At 47.0% G+C, this 16,213-nt stretch overlaps 1 long non-coding RNA gene across 1 annotated transcript; it reads left to right on the top strand.

Annotated features, from left to right (window-relative positions):
* Window positions 1–13,847: 13,847 nt before the first annotated feature.
* Window positions 13,848–14,679, top strand: LOC119297623. Its single transcript, XR_005145706.1, has 3 exons — window positions 13,848–14,004; window positions 14,146–14,263; window positions 14,374–14,679. It is a non-coding gene; the product is annotated as an uncharacterized LOC119297623 (long non-coding RNA).
* The last annotated feature ends 1,534 nt before the right edge of the window (window positions 14,680–16,213 follow it).

Below are 16,213 nucleotides of genomic sequence, written 5' to 3'. Positions count from 1 at the left end.
TTTTACAGCAAGATCACATAAACTCCCCCCAAGTCTTCCCAAAGGTTCTACTTGGCACAAACACTAATTAAAAGCATAAAACCACATCTAAACATAAGCTAGATGAATTATTTATTACTAAACAGAACCAAAAAGCAAGAAACAAAAATAAAATTGGGTTGCCTCCCAACAAGCGCTATCGTTTAACGCCCCTAGCTAGGCATTGATAATTTCAATGATGCTCACATAAAAGACAAGAATTGAAGCACAAAAGAGAGCATCATAAAACATGTGACAAACACATATAAGTCTAACATATTTCCTATGCATAGGCATCTTATAGGCAAATAAATTATCATAGCAAGCAAAAACTAGCATATGCAAGGAAGCAGAAAGAAACAATAGCAATCTCAACATAACGAGAGGTAATTTAGTAACATGAAAATTTCTACAATCATATTTTCCTCTATCGTAATAATTACATGTGGTATCATAAGAAAACTCAACAAAATAGCTATCACATAAAATATTTTCAACACGATCCACATGCATGCAAACTTGACACTCTTCCAAAATAGTGGGATTAACATTAACTAAAGTCATGACCTCTCCAAACCCACTTTTATCAAAAACTTCATAAGATTGGACATTCTCTAAATATGTGGGATCTAAAGTTGACACTCTTCCAAACCCACTTTCAATATTATTGCAAACATTATTATCAATCTCATCATGGGGCTTAATTAAATTTTCAAGATCATAAGAAGAATCACCCCAATCAAGATCATTGCAACAAATACTAGTCATAGCAAAACTAGCATCCCCAAGCTTGAGGTTTTGCATATCATTAACACAACTGTCATTAAGAGAATTTACAATAACATCATTACAATCATGCTTTTCATCGAAGGAACTATCAAGTATGGCTGCAATAGCAACAATCTCATGTCTAACATAAGGAACTATAGCAAACTCATCTTCATAAATATTGGCATCATGGCCACAAGAATAGCAAGCATCATGTTCATCAAGGGATATTTCAATCAAATCATCGGAATCATAATTATCTATAGATTCATGCATATCATTATTTTCTTCCCAAGCAACGGTCATTCTTTCAATAAATTCTTTGACATAGACATTATGAGCATAGTTTTCATAGAAATATTTAAGTATGTCAAAAATTTCAGATTCGTAGAGAGTAACATCATAATTTTCAATCAAAGAAGCAACTTAATAAGCACCCTTAAAAGCAACAAATTATTCAATCTGTTCGATATTGTAGTAACTATAAACTCCCTTTGCGTAAGAAGATGAGATTTCATTATAATTAAACTCACATAGGTAGGGGAGGTGTTTTTTAGGGTTCTTAGAGCAACAAGTAAATTCATAAATTTCACAAAGATTCCAAAGCATAACACATCAATCTGTTTATTTGATCCCATAAGAGTCTCCCTTTTTTAGACAAACAGTGACGCACAAAATGAGCATGCTCATCTAAAGATTTCCCATCAACCAGGCTAGTTGGGGTTTCAGCACGAACGCATCAGGATCGAAGATGATCCAAGTAGAACACTTTAAGTGGATCCATATCAATAGAATTTTAGCAAGCAAAGATGCAAGAAAATGGAAGGCACATGGAAACACAAACAAAGATACATACGGGAAGAAGTCAAAGAAAAGGCAAGGTTTTTGAAAATCATTTTATAAGTGGGGGAGAGGAAAACAAGAGGCAAATGGCAAATAATGTAATGTGAGGTATAAGAGTTTGTGATGGGTACTTGGTATGTCTTGACTTGTGCGTAGATCTCCCCGTCAACGGCGCCACATATCCTTCTTGCTACCTCTTGAGCACTGCATTGGTTTTCCCTTGAAGAGGAAAGGGTGATGCAGCAAAGTAGCGTAAGTATTTCCCTCAGTTTTTGAGAACCAAGGTATCAATCCAGTAGGAGACTACACGCAAGTCACCTCGCACCTACACAAACAAATAAGAACCTTGCAACCAACACGATAAAGGGGTTGTCAATCCCTTCACGGCCACTTGCAATAGTGAGATCTGATGGAGATAATAAGATAAATATTTTTGGTATTTTTATGATATAGATTGAAAGTAAAGATTACAAAGTAAAATAGATTGGAAACTTATATGATGGAAAATAGACCCGAGGGCCATAGGTTTCACTAGTGGCTTCTCTCAAAATAGCATAAGTATTACGATGGATAAACAAATTACTGTCGAGCAATTGATAGAAAAGTGCATAATTATGAGAATATCTAGGCATGATCATGTATATAGGCATCACGTCCGGGAGAAGTAGATCGAAACGATTCTGCATCTACTACTATTACTCCACACATCAACCGCTATCCAGCATGCATCTAGAGTATTAAGTTCATAAGAACAGAGTAACGCATTAGGCAAGATGACATGATGTAGAGGGATAAACTCAAGCAATATGATATAAACCCCATCTTTTTATCCTCGATGGCAACAATAAAATACGTGCCTTGCTGCCCCTGCTATCATTGGGAAAGGACACCGCAAGATTGAACCCAAAGCTAAGCACTTCTCCCATTGCAAGAAAGATCAATCTAGTAGGCCAAACCAAACTGATAATTCGAAGAGACTTGCAAAGATAACAAATCATACATAAAAGAATTCAGAGAAGAACCAAATATTGTTCATGGATAATCTTGATCATAAACCCACAATTCATCGGATCCCGACAAACACACCGCAAAAAGAATTACATCGAATAGATCTCCAAGAAGATCGAGGAGAACTTTGTATTGAGGTCCAAAGAGAGAGAAGAAACCATCTAGCTAATAACTATGGACCCGAAGGTCTGCAATAAACTACTCAGACATCATCGGAGAGGCCATGGTGTTGATGTAGAAACCCTCCATGATCGATTCACCCTCCAACAGAGCTCCGGAAAAGGCCCCAAGATGGGATCTCTTGGGTACAGAAGGTTGCGGCGGTGGAAATAGGGTTTTGTTGTGCTCTCGAATGTTTTCGAGGTATATGAGTATATATAGGCGAAAGAAGTCGGTCAGGGGAGCCATGAGGGGCCCACGAGGGTGGGGGCGTGCCTCCCTGCCTCGTGGCCTCCTTGATGCTTCCTTGACGTCCACTCCAAGTCTCCTGGATTGCGTTTGTTCCAAAAATCACTCTCCCGAAGGTTTCATTCCGTTTGGATTCTGTTTGATATTCCTTTTCTGCGAAACACTGAAATAGGCAAAAAAACAGCAATTTGCACTAGGCCTTTGGTTAGTAGGTTAGTCCCAAAAATAATATAAAAGTGTATAATAAATCCCATTAAACATCCAAAACAGATAATATAATAGCATGGAACAATCAAAAATTATAGATACGTTGGAGACGTATCATATGTCTTGCATGTGCTTATCTGTGCTGACAATGGGATATCACGTGATCCACTTGATGTATGTTTTGGTGATCAACTTGCGAGTTCCCTGACCTCGTGAACTTATGCATAGGGGTTGGCACACGTTTTTGTCTTGACTCTCTAGTAGAAACTTTGGGGCACTCTTTGAAGTTCTTTGTGTTGGTTGAATAAATGAATCTGAGAGTGTGTGATGCATATCGTATAATCATACCCACGGATACTTCAGGTGACATTGGAGTATCTAGGTGACATTAGGGTTTTGGTTGATTTGTGTCTTAAGGTGTTATTCTAGTACGAACTCTAGGATAGATCTAACGGAAAGAATAGCTTCGTGTTATTTTACTACGGACTCTTGAATAGATCGATCATAAAGAATAACTTTGAGGTGGTTTCGTACCCTACAATAATCTCTTCGTTTGTTCTCCGCTATTAGTGACTTTGGAGTGACTCTTTGTTGCATGTTGAGGGATAGTTATATGATCCAATTATGTAATTATTGTTGAGAGAACTTGCACTAGTGAAAGTATGAACCCTATGCCTTGTTTCAACGCATTGCAATACCATTTCGCTCACTTTTATCATTAGTTACCTTGCTGTTTTTATATTTTCAGATTACAAAAACCTATCTCTACCATCCATATTGCACTTGTATCACCATCTCTTCGCCGAAATAGTGCACCTATACAATTTACCATTGTATTGGGTGTGTTGGGGACACAAGAGACTCTTTGCTATTTGGTTGCTGGGTTGTTTGAGAGAGACCATCTTCATCCTACGCCTCCCACGAATTGATAAACCTTAGGTCATCCACTTGAGGGAAATTTGCTATTGTCCTACAAACCTCTGCACTTGGAGGCCCAACAACGTCTACAATAAGAAGGTTGTGTAGTAGACATCAGGTGGCATGCGGACCCCACCTACGGCGACACCAGGACGGTTGCACGCTGCCTCACCTCCGATGCACGTGCTCATCATGCTCCTCCTGGCGGCGCCAATAGTGACACTGCCTTGTTGGCTGTCCTTTCACCCCCTGGCTCCGCACGTGACCCGCTTGTAGTCTCTGACGACGACTCGGTCGGCTCAGAGGACATGCACGTCCCCATCCTGCATGCGGTCACCTCGGACTCCCTGGACGTGGTGCATGCACCTGTGGTGTCTGCCATGACCCCACCGGTCATCCGCCCGCTGCCCAGGGTGGCTGCTGTTGACCCTCCTGCTCTCCCCGTTGACATGGGGCCTGGCGTGGCAGCTGGCCACGTGCTGCCGTTTGACACATCGGCTTTTGCCGTCTTCGCTCCGCCGCAGCTGCACTCCCCACGCCGTCCACCTTCACGCTCTTTGCCGGAGAATCTTCACGTGCCAACGGTAACTCTCCCCCTTCCCATCGTCGTTTCTTTCAACCCATGTCCCTGCCATAGCCTCTAACACGGCTCCTGCTGCGGCGGACACAACTCTCCCTCTCCAGGATCTTGACACCCATGAGAGCACTGTTCGCAAGGAGTGCCGCAGGTCTGCTCACGACCACTCCGTCTTCAAGGACAAGCTTCGTCGTAGCGCGCGCCTTGCTGGCAAGGAGACCAAGTACTCCCCCATGCTTGCCAGAGCTGTCAAGGCCAAGGCTGCTTGCCTCTCCGCCTCCGTCGTCGACTTAGCCATTGGCCGTGCCATCCAGGATGCCCGTCTTGACATTGCCGACAGCCCCCTGCCTCTGCTCAAGACTTGGCCACCATCGCGCTCCTCTATGGCACGGACGACGGCCACCTCGACGCCATCCTCTCCTCTGAGGATGTTGCCTCTGGCGATGATGCCGCGCCATGATTGCTGCACCAGCCATGCATGGTCCCCGGATGTCGGGGGCCCACTGGATGTCGACATCCGTGTCTATTAGTTGCTACATGTGTCATGCCTCGCTGCCCTTTTGGACTCTGTATGTTTTGCCTTTTGCTTGGCATTATGCTGCCTCATCTGCTGTAGTAGGTCTCATGTACTCCTCCGCGCTTTGTGTCGTCCGTCTGTGGTGTAAAAAAACATTTATGAGTAATGATGTAATCTCTATTTGCTCCTAGAATGTTCGTGCTCTGGGTGATGATGACAAGTGTGCCGCTGTCCTTTCTCAACTCGTAGCGATCAATCCTCACATTGCCCTCTTGCAGGAATCTAAACTAGAATCTTACACCAATGCCAAACTACTCTCTTTCTTACCCTTCCACCTCGACCAAGCCTTTCCACTGCCCGCCATTGGCACGACCGACGACACCATAACCGCCATTAACTCCTCCTCTCTCCAGGTCATCTCGCACTCACACCAAAACTTCTCCTCCACCATAACCCTAAGATTAACTGCTTGTGCCCTCGACATCACCATCACTAACATCTACGCCCCTCTACCCATGCCCTCAAACAGGCATTCTTCGATGAGCTCCTCTCCATCTCACAACCAGACGATACTCCTTGGCTCGTTCTTGGCGACTTCAACCTCCTATGCTTTCCTTCAGACAAAAACAACTCCGCCTTTCGACAATCATAAGCTAGCGCTTTCAACCACGTTATCGACATCCTGGCCCTCATTGAACTATCGCTCCTCGACCGACAATTTACGTGGTCTAACAACCGATCCTTGCCCACCATGGAAAGAATCGATCATGCCTTCTTTAATCTTGCTTGGCAGATGCTTTCCTTAATACCTCCTTGTCCTCTCTCACAAGTTTCACCTCTGACCACGTTCTGCTGCTCATACACGTCACCACTATGATTCCACGCTCCAACTTCTTCAAATTCGAACCTGGTTGGTCCAAATTTCGCCCATGCAACGTCATCATCTCAAGGTGCTGCTCACCCTCGCCCTCCCCCTCAACCAACTCGGCTTCTATCCTCGCCGCAGCTCTCAAAAAATCATGATCCGAACCCAAATCTTGGGCTCACTCTCGCATTCCCACCCCTCTTCACGAATCCCGCTGTGAAACAGCCATCTCAACCCTGGATCATGCTGAAGAACGTAGGCCCCTCTCGCAAATAGAGATCCTCACTCGCAAGATCATCATCTCTCTACTCAAATGCACTATCCAAGAAAAGATGATGTACTGGCGGTGGCGTGCCAAGGTTTCCCAGGCTATCAATGGCGGAGAAAACACAAAAAAATCACATCTCTGCCTCACAACGCCTTAGGAAAAACAAGATCTTTTACTCTCACTCAGAATGGCCACGATTTCTCCTCTCATCATCAAAAGGCCAAGATCCTCCATGACTTTTTTATCCCTCATTGGTACTCCTATTAATAAGTCATGGGCGTTTGACCTTTCGGACATTTACCCTAAACCCACTCCTGGCTTACATGTCTTGCATGAAAACTTCTCGGAACCAGAAATAAAAACAACGTTCTTCCATATGAACCCTCAGGCCAGCCCTGGCCCAGATGGCTTTGGGCCTGCGGCTTACCGTACATATTGGCCCACTGTAAAAAGCCTCGTTCTCCCCTTATTCTCCCAATTTCATCAAGGCACGGCCGACACGGAACGAGTAAACTGGGCTTACATTGTTCTTCTTCCTAAAAAAGATCTGCCTACCTCTCCTGACGCTTTCCGGCCCATCTCGCTCCAAAATTGTCCAATCAAAGCTGTTGCCAAAGTATTGACCACTCGTCTCAAGCCCTTCATTCGTTTGCTAGTACATGGCAATCAGACAGGGTTTATACCGGGGAGGAATATCGCTGAGAACTACATCTTTGCTGCCGACCTTATCAGCTCATGCCACACTAAGAAAAAGCCTACTATGATTTTCAAGCTTGATTTCCGGAAAGTTTTCGACTCCGTCGCTTGGCCGACACTTGACAAGATCCTCCTCGCCCGGGGCTTCTCCCACATCTTCCGTAGCTGGATCCAGAACATCCTTGTTATAGGCAAAACCGCCATTCTTTTGAATGGTGTCCCAGGCAACTTGATAGACTGCAAAAATGGCCTACGGCAGGGTGATCCCATCTTCCCCTACCTCTTTCTCATTGTAGCAGATCTGCTCCAACAACTTATCTTCAAAAACACACACACCTCGCTCCACCACCCCATCTTCTCTCATCTACCCCCACCATCCTCCAGTACACAGACGATACGCTGATCGTTGTCGCCGCCTTGTCTGCTGCCGCTGCAGCACTAGAAGTAATTCTAACCAACTTCGCCAATGCCACTGGGTTAAATATCAACTTCTCCAAAACCACGCTTGCAACCCTACACAGAGATGACACCGCTGCTAACGACACTGCCCTTGCCATGGGCTGCTCACACGCCTCCTTCCCCCAAACCTACCATGGCCTCCCCCTCTCCCCTACTAAACCTCCATCCAACGCCTTCGACCCCATCCTAGAACGCTCCCGTAAGCTGCTGGCTGGCTGGCGCGCTAAGTTACTTGACAAAGGCGATCACCTCATTCTTATCTCCGCAGTCCTAGACTCCCTACTCGCCTACTTCATGTATGTCTTTCGTTTTCCCAAAAAAGTTTTAAAAATGCTAGACTCCTTACGTAGAGCTTTCTTCTGGGCAGGGGAGGATTCAGTTTCAGGTGCCCAATGCCTTATTGCATGGAAAAACGTTTGCATTCCAAAAAAATATGGTGGTTTAGGTCTCAAAAACTTGCATCTTCAGAATAATTGCCTGCTCATGAAATTTGCAGCCAAGGCCATCACTTCCTCCTCCACCCCCTGGCTGGATTGGCTGGATCTTCAACACCCAAATGCTCTAGTCTCACCCCCACCCCAGAACTCCTTCCTCTGTCGTGCCATTGCACAACAAATATCCACTCTACAGTTCATCTCCTTCGTCCTAACAAACAGTGGGATGCACACTTACTTCTGGCACGACACTTGGCTCACCCCAACACCTCTAGCTCACACTTTCCCTCACCTATTCTCACACTCCACTCTTCAGCTGGTTAAGGTGGCAAATGTGTTGCGATATGGTTTACAAGCTAACCTCCGTAACCGTCTCTCCCTTCTGGCAAAACAAGAGCTTGTTGCGTTGTTGGCTGTTTTGCAGGATTTCGTCCCCTCGGCTGAGGAAGACCAAAGGTTCCTACTACGGGGTCTTGCCTTCTCCACCAAGCATGCTTATGGCACTCCCATGGCGCGTCCGGACAGCAATCTTCTCGCCCCCTCATTTGGCGCTCCAAGGTGCCACACAAGATAAATTTTTTCAGCTGGCTCCTCTTCAAGGATCGACTCAACACCAAGGCCAACCCTGCCCACAAACAGATCATCTCCACGGACACATGCCCTCGCTGTGTTATGCTAACCGAGGACTCCATGCATCTCTTCCTCACCTGCCCCCTCGTTAACCGAGTCTGGCAACGGCTAGGCATCCTGCCTCAAGTGGAGGGCATCATCGAACTTTGGAACGTTCCGCTACCTCACCACCTGCCACACAAGGCTTGGTCTTTTATTCTCATGTCTCTCCTCTGAAAGATATGGGCTGCATGCAATGACAGGCTGTTTAGGAATATTGATCAACGTTCTGTAATAACCCTCAAAGCTCTCATCTCCGACCTAGATCTTTGGTCACATCATCTCATGACAACATGTGACAAGGACGACGTCTACTCGTGGCGTTCCTAACTCTCTGCACGCTGCGCCGTGCCTTTGTAATTCTGTGCTTGCTGCTCCAGCGGCTTTTGAGTAATATATTCAGGTGGGGAGCTCCCCCCGGTGATTCTGAAAAAAATAAAAATTATTATTCAGCCTCTGATTAAAAAGCCTTCTGATGGTTCTTTTTTTAACATCAGTACAAACACACACGTTCGTATATATGTGCATACACTCAACCCTATGAACGCACACACGCACACCATATCCCTATGAACAACTTTGAGAGACTGAGCCCGACGGGAACGTCTCCTCCCACTGAACTCATATCGCCGAAAATCCTAAAATAAATCTAAAATAAATGCGAGCATCAGCACTTGAACCCTGGCGGGCTGGGTATACCACTGTCTGCCTAAACATTCAACCACAGGTTGGTTCGCGCCCTCTGATGGTTCTGGGATGGCCGTTTTGACTGTAGAGAGCATATTGTTGGAACCGCTCTCTCACACTGATGGATGGAGATAGAAGAAGAAGGAGCACACAGTACAATGGAGTTTCACCCGGCTTCACAGCCCCGTTACTTTTCCCAGAGCCCCAAAAACTCTCCTCAACAAATACACTCGTGGCGAATCAACCTGCGGTTGAGTTGGTTAGGTGGACAGTGGTATCCCCAACCCGCCAGGGTTCAAATCTTGGTGCTCGCATTATTTCTGGATTTATTTCAGAATTTCCGGCGATGCGCTTTCAGTGGGAGGAGACGTTCCCGTCGACGACGAAGCGCCTACGGTGACTTCATAAATCTCAAGATGATATGCCGGCTCAGTCTTTCGAAGGTGCTCATAGGGGTAGGGTGTGCGTGTGTGCATTCATAGGGGTGAGTGTATGCGCGTGTATATGAGCGCTTGTGTCTGTACTGATGCTGGAAAAAAAACAAATACACTCGTGGCCATGGCTTTGTAGTGGCACAACAACCCAGCGCCCACGTTTCCTTGTGCGCACGTACACACGCCGCCTAGCTAGCTACCCTGCATGCAATCCATCAGCCCAGCCGTGCGCACTATGTGCGCGCTACGCGCACGACGCGGCCATCTTCACCGGTCACTGCTAACAATCAGCTAACTAACTCACACGCATCAAGCAAACTTGGCCGGCACACTTGCCAACGCCCTGCTCTACGTGCCAGACTCGAGTGTATACACGCTACACACACATACGCCACGCTTCTGCGTCCCGCCCGTCCCGCACGTCACCGACGCGTCCGACAAGTCCGACGAGCCCGACGGCAGCAGTGTGTCCCGCCCGTCCCGTGCGCACCCGACGGGCCCGACGAGCTCGATCTCACACGCCGTGGCTTATTCCAACACACACCCCTTAAGCCACGGCGTAGAGGAGACCGTCATCATCGACGTTGGCACCGGCCAAGAGTGCATGCTCCGCTGCCGGTCCTTTCCGCAGCTGCGGGCACTCGCACCGGAAGTGCCTGTGCTCCCCGCACATGTAGCAGCGCCTGCGCCTGTTGCCGCCGCTCCCCGACGCCACGCTGCGCCCGTCGTCGTCGTCCCGAGCACCGCCGTGTCGACGCTCCCATGCTGCCCACTGCGCCGCCGTCATGAGCATCTGCTCACCTCCGCGCTCGCCGCCGTCTTGTCCACGGCGCCGAACCCGCTCGTCGAACGCACGCAGCCGCCCGAGCGCTTCGTCGAACGCCATCGTCGTCACGTCGTGGAACTGCTCGATGCAGGCGACGACGGGGAAGAGGCGATCCGGCACCGTATCCAGCAACTTCTTGACAAGTGCCGCGTCGCCCAGCGTCTACCCGAGGTTGGCATACCTCGCCGCCATCGCCGCGAGCCTCCCGCCGTACACGTCGAGCTCCTCGCCCTCCGCCATCTTCATCCGGTCGAATTCGCCACGCAGCGTCCCCAGCCTCGCCGTGCGGACCCGATCAGCGCCGACGAACCTCACCTTCAGGGAGTCCCATACCTCCCTGACGGTGAGCTTCGTCGACACCTGCAGCAGCACATCCTCCGGCAACGCCCCGAAAAGCAACGCGCGCGCCATCTTGTCCTTCGGCGCGTTCACCGCCGCGTCGCCCGGCGCCACCGCCTCCCATACATTGTGGACGTCGAGGATCGCCTGCGCCTTGATGGTCCAGACCGTGTAATTGTCCGCGGTCAGCAAAGGCATCGCCATCGTCACCGATCCGCCCGCGCCGCCGCCGTGTGGGACGAGCGCCATGGTCGCCGGTGATCGCCCGAACCAAAGCTCTGTATACCAATTGTTGAAACCGCTCTCTCACACCGATGGATGGAGATAGAAGAAGAAGGAGTACACAGTACAATGGAGTTTCACCCGGCTTCACAGCCCCGTTACTTTTCCCAGAGCCCCAAAAACTATCCTCAACAAATACACTCGTGACCATGGCTTTGTAGTGGCACAACAACGCAGCGCCCACGTTTCCCTGTGCGCAGGTACGCAGGCCGCCTAGCTAGCTACCCTGCATACAATCCATCAGCCCGACCTACGCGCACGACGCGGCCATCTTCACCGGTCACTGCTAACAATCAGCTAACTAACTCACACGCATCAAGCAAACTTGGCCGGCATACTTGCCAACGCCCTGCTCTACGTGCCAGACTCGAGTGTATACACGCTACACACACATACGCCACGCTTCTGCGTCCCGTCCGTCCCGCCCGTCCCGCACGTTACCGACGCGCCCGACAAGTCCGACGAGCCCGACGGCAGCAGTGTGTCCCGCCCGTCCCGCGCGCACCCGACGCGCCCGACGAGTCCGATCACACACGCCGTGGCTTATTCCAACACATATGCTCACCGATGAACAGTAAATTAAAAATAATAGTAAATAAATTTAAAAAATGATTTTTTTATATTCATGTTAGTGTAACAAGCATGCTTGGCAATTTTCATGCAAAACGGATAGCAGTGCTTCATCCGTGGAAAAAATAAATTAAGTGTAAAATTTGGAGATAACATTTGTTGTTCGACTTGTTTTTTTTTCATATGCCAAAATGCTTAAGCTTTTCTTCTAAAAATTTACAGGTAGCATTTGAGTGTGACAATGAGCACATCTTTAAAAAAAATATTGGCACAATATTTTTTTTGGCACGCAGAAGCATATGCTCCATAAAGCCAAACTGGATTTCCGCTTGTGATGCTTCTTGTTTGATCTTAGCATCGCTACGCTCTACTGCTGGTGGCTTTGTGAGCTGTGGTGCGACTGATCATAGAACGGGGGCAGCAAATTCGATGATTCGAGGAGATGATACAATTTTTTTTGAACGAAGACACGATGGGAAGTGACCAGCTTTAAATTAATAAAGCCTACACCACATGCATACTATAGATGTGTACGATATTGGTTTTTCTTTTGCTACCACGAGGAGGTGAGATTTGCTGATCGTGCAAAGTCGTTGATGGTCTCATGTCCTGGTGTTTCTTTTGGTAGCTTGACAGTTGGTTGTGGTTGGCTATACTGGATTAATGTTACATCTATAAAAGGTTACTTAATTCTTTTACAAGTAAGTTGATGTGAAGGATTATGATTGGTAATAGAGGGATGAAGGGAGCCACTCCAGTTGAATTCAGGGGGCCACCTACAAAGAATCTACTATGAAACTGTTCAACCTTCATTGGAGAGCAAAATATTTGGGTGTCTTTGGCCTGTGATTTTGCCCTGATTTGAGGGGTTTCCCTCTTGAAACCATGTGTTCACATGTTGATGTTATTACTCGGTTCAAAGTGGTTATGCTCAGGAAGGCGAGGTGGCGACGGCTCCCTGAAGATGGAATAGGATTTTCCTCGCCTTGCCCCCCCCTCCCGGCAATGCAGCTAGCGTCGTCGGAGAGTGTGTGGAGGTATATCTCCGTTGAACCTCGTGGAATTCGCTCGGTGTTTGTTTTTGTTTTCAATAGATCTGTTTGGATCTAGTCTATATTCGTGTGTGTACATGTTGGATCCTTCCAATATATGCTTCTCTTCTTCGGCGACAATTGTTGTTCTAGTGTGTCTGTCCTTTGGACCTTATCAAGAGGACTTCACGACTGTCTACTATAACAAGGGTTTGCTGGCTTTGGTGAGGGAGGGGCGATGGCAGCGGTACGCCTTCTGCTTGTTTCCGTGCTTATAGTCGTTGCTAGGTGGTCTATGGATATAGAGTAATTTATATTACTTGTAGTCGTAATGTTTGATGAATAGAGCGGAAGTTTTGCAACAACAACAAGAGAGCAGAATGGGTTGGGTGATAGACAGCATGGGACTGTGGTCGGGCGACCTGTTGGAACACGATAGCGCGGGAGTGTTTGGCCGGTGGAATATATCAAGCACACTTCCCAACTTTATATCCTAGAAGAAGAAAAGGGGTACATATACCCCCACCACACGAATGTGTCGACATTGACAGGCGATCACGCTTACATTAAAAAGCAAACAAATCGGGAAAAAGGTTCAAACGGAATAGCTGTAGCCTTTCACGTGGCAGAACAAAGGTGCAAAGTCTAGACATTCGACATGGACGGAAGAAATCGGAACGTCAGAGCCGGGCGGGAACCTATTCTATTCCCTCCTCGGCCGGCCATGCAGCGGCTGCATGCACACGCATCCTCTGAACTCTGCACATGGTCGGTGACGCTACGCCGCCGATATCCCCCGTCCGGAGTAGCCGAGTTCGACCTCCGTCGACGAACCGACAAAGAGGACTGATCGAACATGATAGTAGATCTCTTACTTGTCAATCTTGTTATTCGCTAGGTCAGCCCACGCATGCGCGCACGCACGTCCACGTTCCTTTCTGCCTGCTTTTAGAATAGGGGAATAATAAGCCCAAACGAATGAATTGGAAATGGAAGTAATTCACATGCGGGAAAGTATATCGATCGATCGAGGGAGGCACAGCCACCATGCGTGCACATATATATAACCATATATCTTAGCTACATATGTAGTTGCATGCATAGCTCGAACGAACAAAGGATCAATCCGAGATCGATCGATCCGTCGATATGGAGAACGGACAGCCGCAGCCTCCTCCAGGTGACGATCTCGATCCACACATCTCAAAATATCATCTCCATGTCGAAGAACAGACCACTGGCTAATTCATCAGTGAGCTGTAAATGATCTATCTATCTATCTCAGCTCTAATTTTCTTGCGCTTGATCAATTGCTGCATAGGCTACCCGACGGTGGACCCGAAACAGCAGGCAGGCGGCAGGAGGAGATGCTGCTGCGGGCCGTGGCGCCGCAGGACCAAGCAGCGTGGGCGTGGGGAGACCAGCTTCATCGAAGGATGGTGCGCGCATGGGCATGGCTAAAAACGCCCACCATATTTTCCTTCTATCATTTCAATCTCATTTTGGTTTGCTCACCCTGCCGTTTTTCTCCTTGATTCGTTTTCTCCAGCCTTGCCGCGCTCTGTTGCTGCTGGCTTTGCGAGCTGTGCTGCGATTGAAGGGGATCCATGCAGCATGCATGCCCACGGTTACAGTCTTACAGGTCACCACAGGCTCTAGCTGCGGCTCTACGTCGTCGGAGCTCTCACATAAATAATTCAGTCTTGCTCTGTTAGATGTTCTACGTCATGACCTAGTCCTTTGTGATCTAGTACAATACGCGTAGTTATCTTGCATCGTATCAAGGCCCTGTATCTTTTGTATCATCAAATTATCTCATTATCTGTATTCGACATATACTTATATTCGAGGTCGTCTTGCGATTTTGAGACCCAGCTTTTAATGTGCAATGCCGCAATGGTCATGCTTAATAGGGTCACGAACAAAGTTTTAAATAGACGGCTATAGCCACGCTATAACAATTTGATTAGGGTGCCGCTAAATGGTGTTTATTTACAATTGTCTGGTAAAATTACAAAATAACAGGCTATATCGCTATAGCTGTTTGATGATGTCGCTATTTGGAATGGCCCGCGGTTTAAAACTAATGGATGTTGAACTCTCATTACAACTTTAAGAAGTATGCATAGGAGATCGAAATTTCATGCGAAAGATGAACTATTTTCAATGAAATTTCAACATTACAAATACACCTGTCGAGGCAGATTCATTCTGAAATCAGCTTCCCTTTTTCTTCTCTCTTCTTTATTAAAACTGACTGGCATCCATGCTTGGCTTTACTTGGCAATGCTGAATAAACAATAATATGTGGTTGTGCAGATCAATGGATGCAAAGGCCGAGGGTTGACCCTCCTCAACCCTCCTTCTCGATAAAAATGCGCAAGTGCAAATGTGCAGTAGTCATGCTCATTAGGGCACGGATGGATGGTGAACTCTAGTTATTTTCTTGTAAGATATTTTTAGGTGATAGAAATTTCCTGCAAAAGATTATTTCTTTTCAACAAAATTTCAGCATTCTAAGCAAAAGTAAATATAAACAAACCTGGTTAATGTCAAGAGTATCACAAATTTATCTATGTTAACTCCAATCCAAAATGAATTGAATGCATAAATGTATCACATAGTGTACCCAAAAGACGCAAACCAATATAGATCATAGGTTTATAAAATTAAACAATACATCACACCAATTTTCACTCCATACTTTTTATTGGATGAATGTACACAACCCTTCGAATTACGAGGGAGAAAAAATGGGAGCAATGAGGGAGGTGAACCAGGGGATGAAGAATGACGAAGAGAGAAGTGAGGGAGAGGAGATGAAGGCGAGACTCGAACAGAAGGAGAGACGCGTAAATGGGAGGGAAAGGTACCAACACCAAACACGAGGAGATGAGAGGACATGGAGGAGGAGGGGGATGGCTAGAAGGCTGATGAATGATGGTGAAGCCAATATCTCACCAAACAAGTAAAACTTGTCCCCTAGGCTTGGGATATCCTTGTAGGGTAGCCGGTGTCTTGTACGACAACATGTAGCCATGGGCGATGCTAAAGGGGATGGGGGTATAGGTGGAGGCGACGACGAGAAAGAGGATGAGTTGGTGATGGTAGTGGCAAAAATGAGATGGGAGGTATAATGACACAACGATAGGTCTCCCAATTTTCACAACAATGCAAAAAAAAGGCGGGGATGGGTGTTGAAATTTTAATAAGAAGACTTTCCAACAACAACAATGACGATAAAGCCGTTTAATCCCAAACAAGCTGTGATAGGCTAGAGTTGAAACTTAGTAAAAAGACTTCCCACAAAAAAATAGAAATTTCAATATAAGGACATAATGATGTGACCTAGCATTGCTACGATCCAAACTTTTCTTAATGCTGCACCC

This window comes from Triticum dicoccoides, chromosome 1A (assembly GCF_002162155.2).
Source record: "Triticum dicoccoides isolate Atlit2015 ecotype Zavitan chromosome 1A, WEW_v2.0, whole genome shotgun sequence".
NCBI lineage: Eukaryota > Viridiplantae > Streptophyta > Magnoliopsida > Poales > Poaceae > Triticum > Triticum dicoccoides.
Note: the sequence above shows the minus strand (reverse complement) of the source record. Positions and strands in the feature narration are given on the sequence as shown.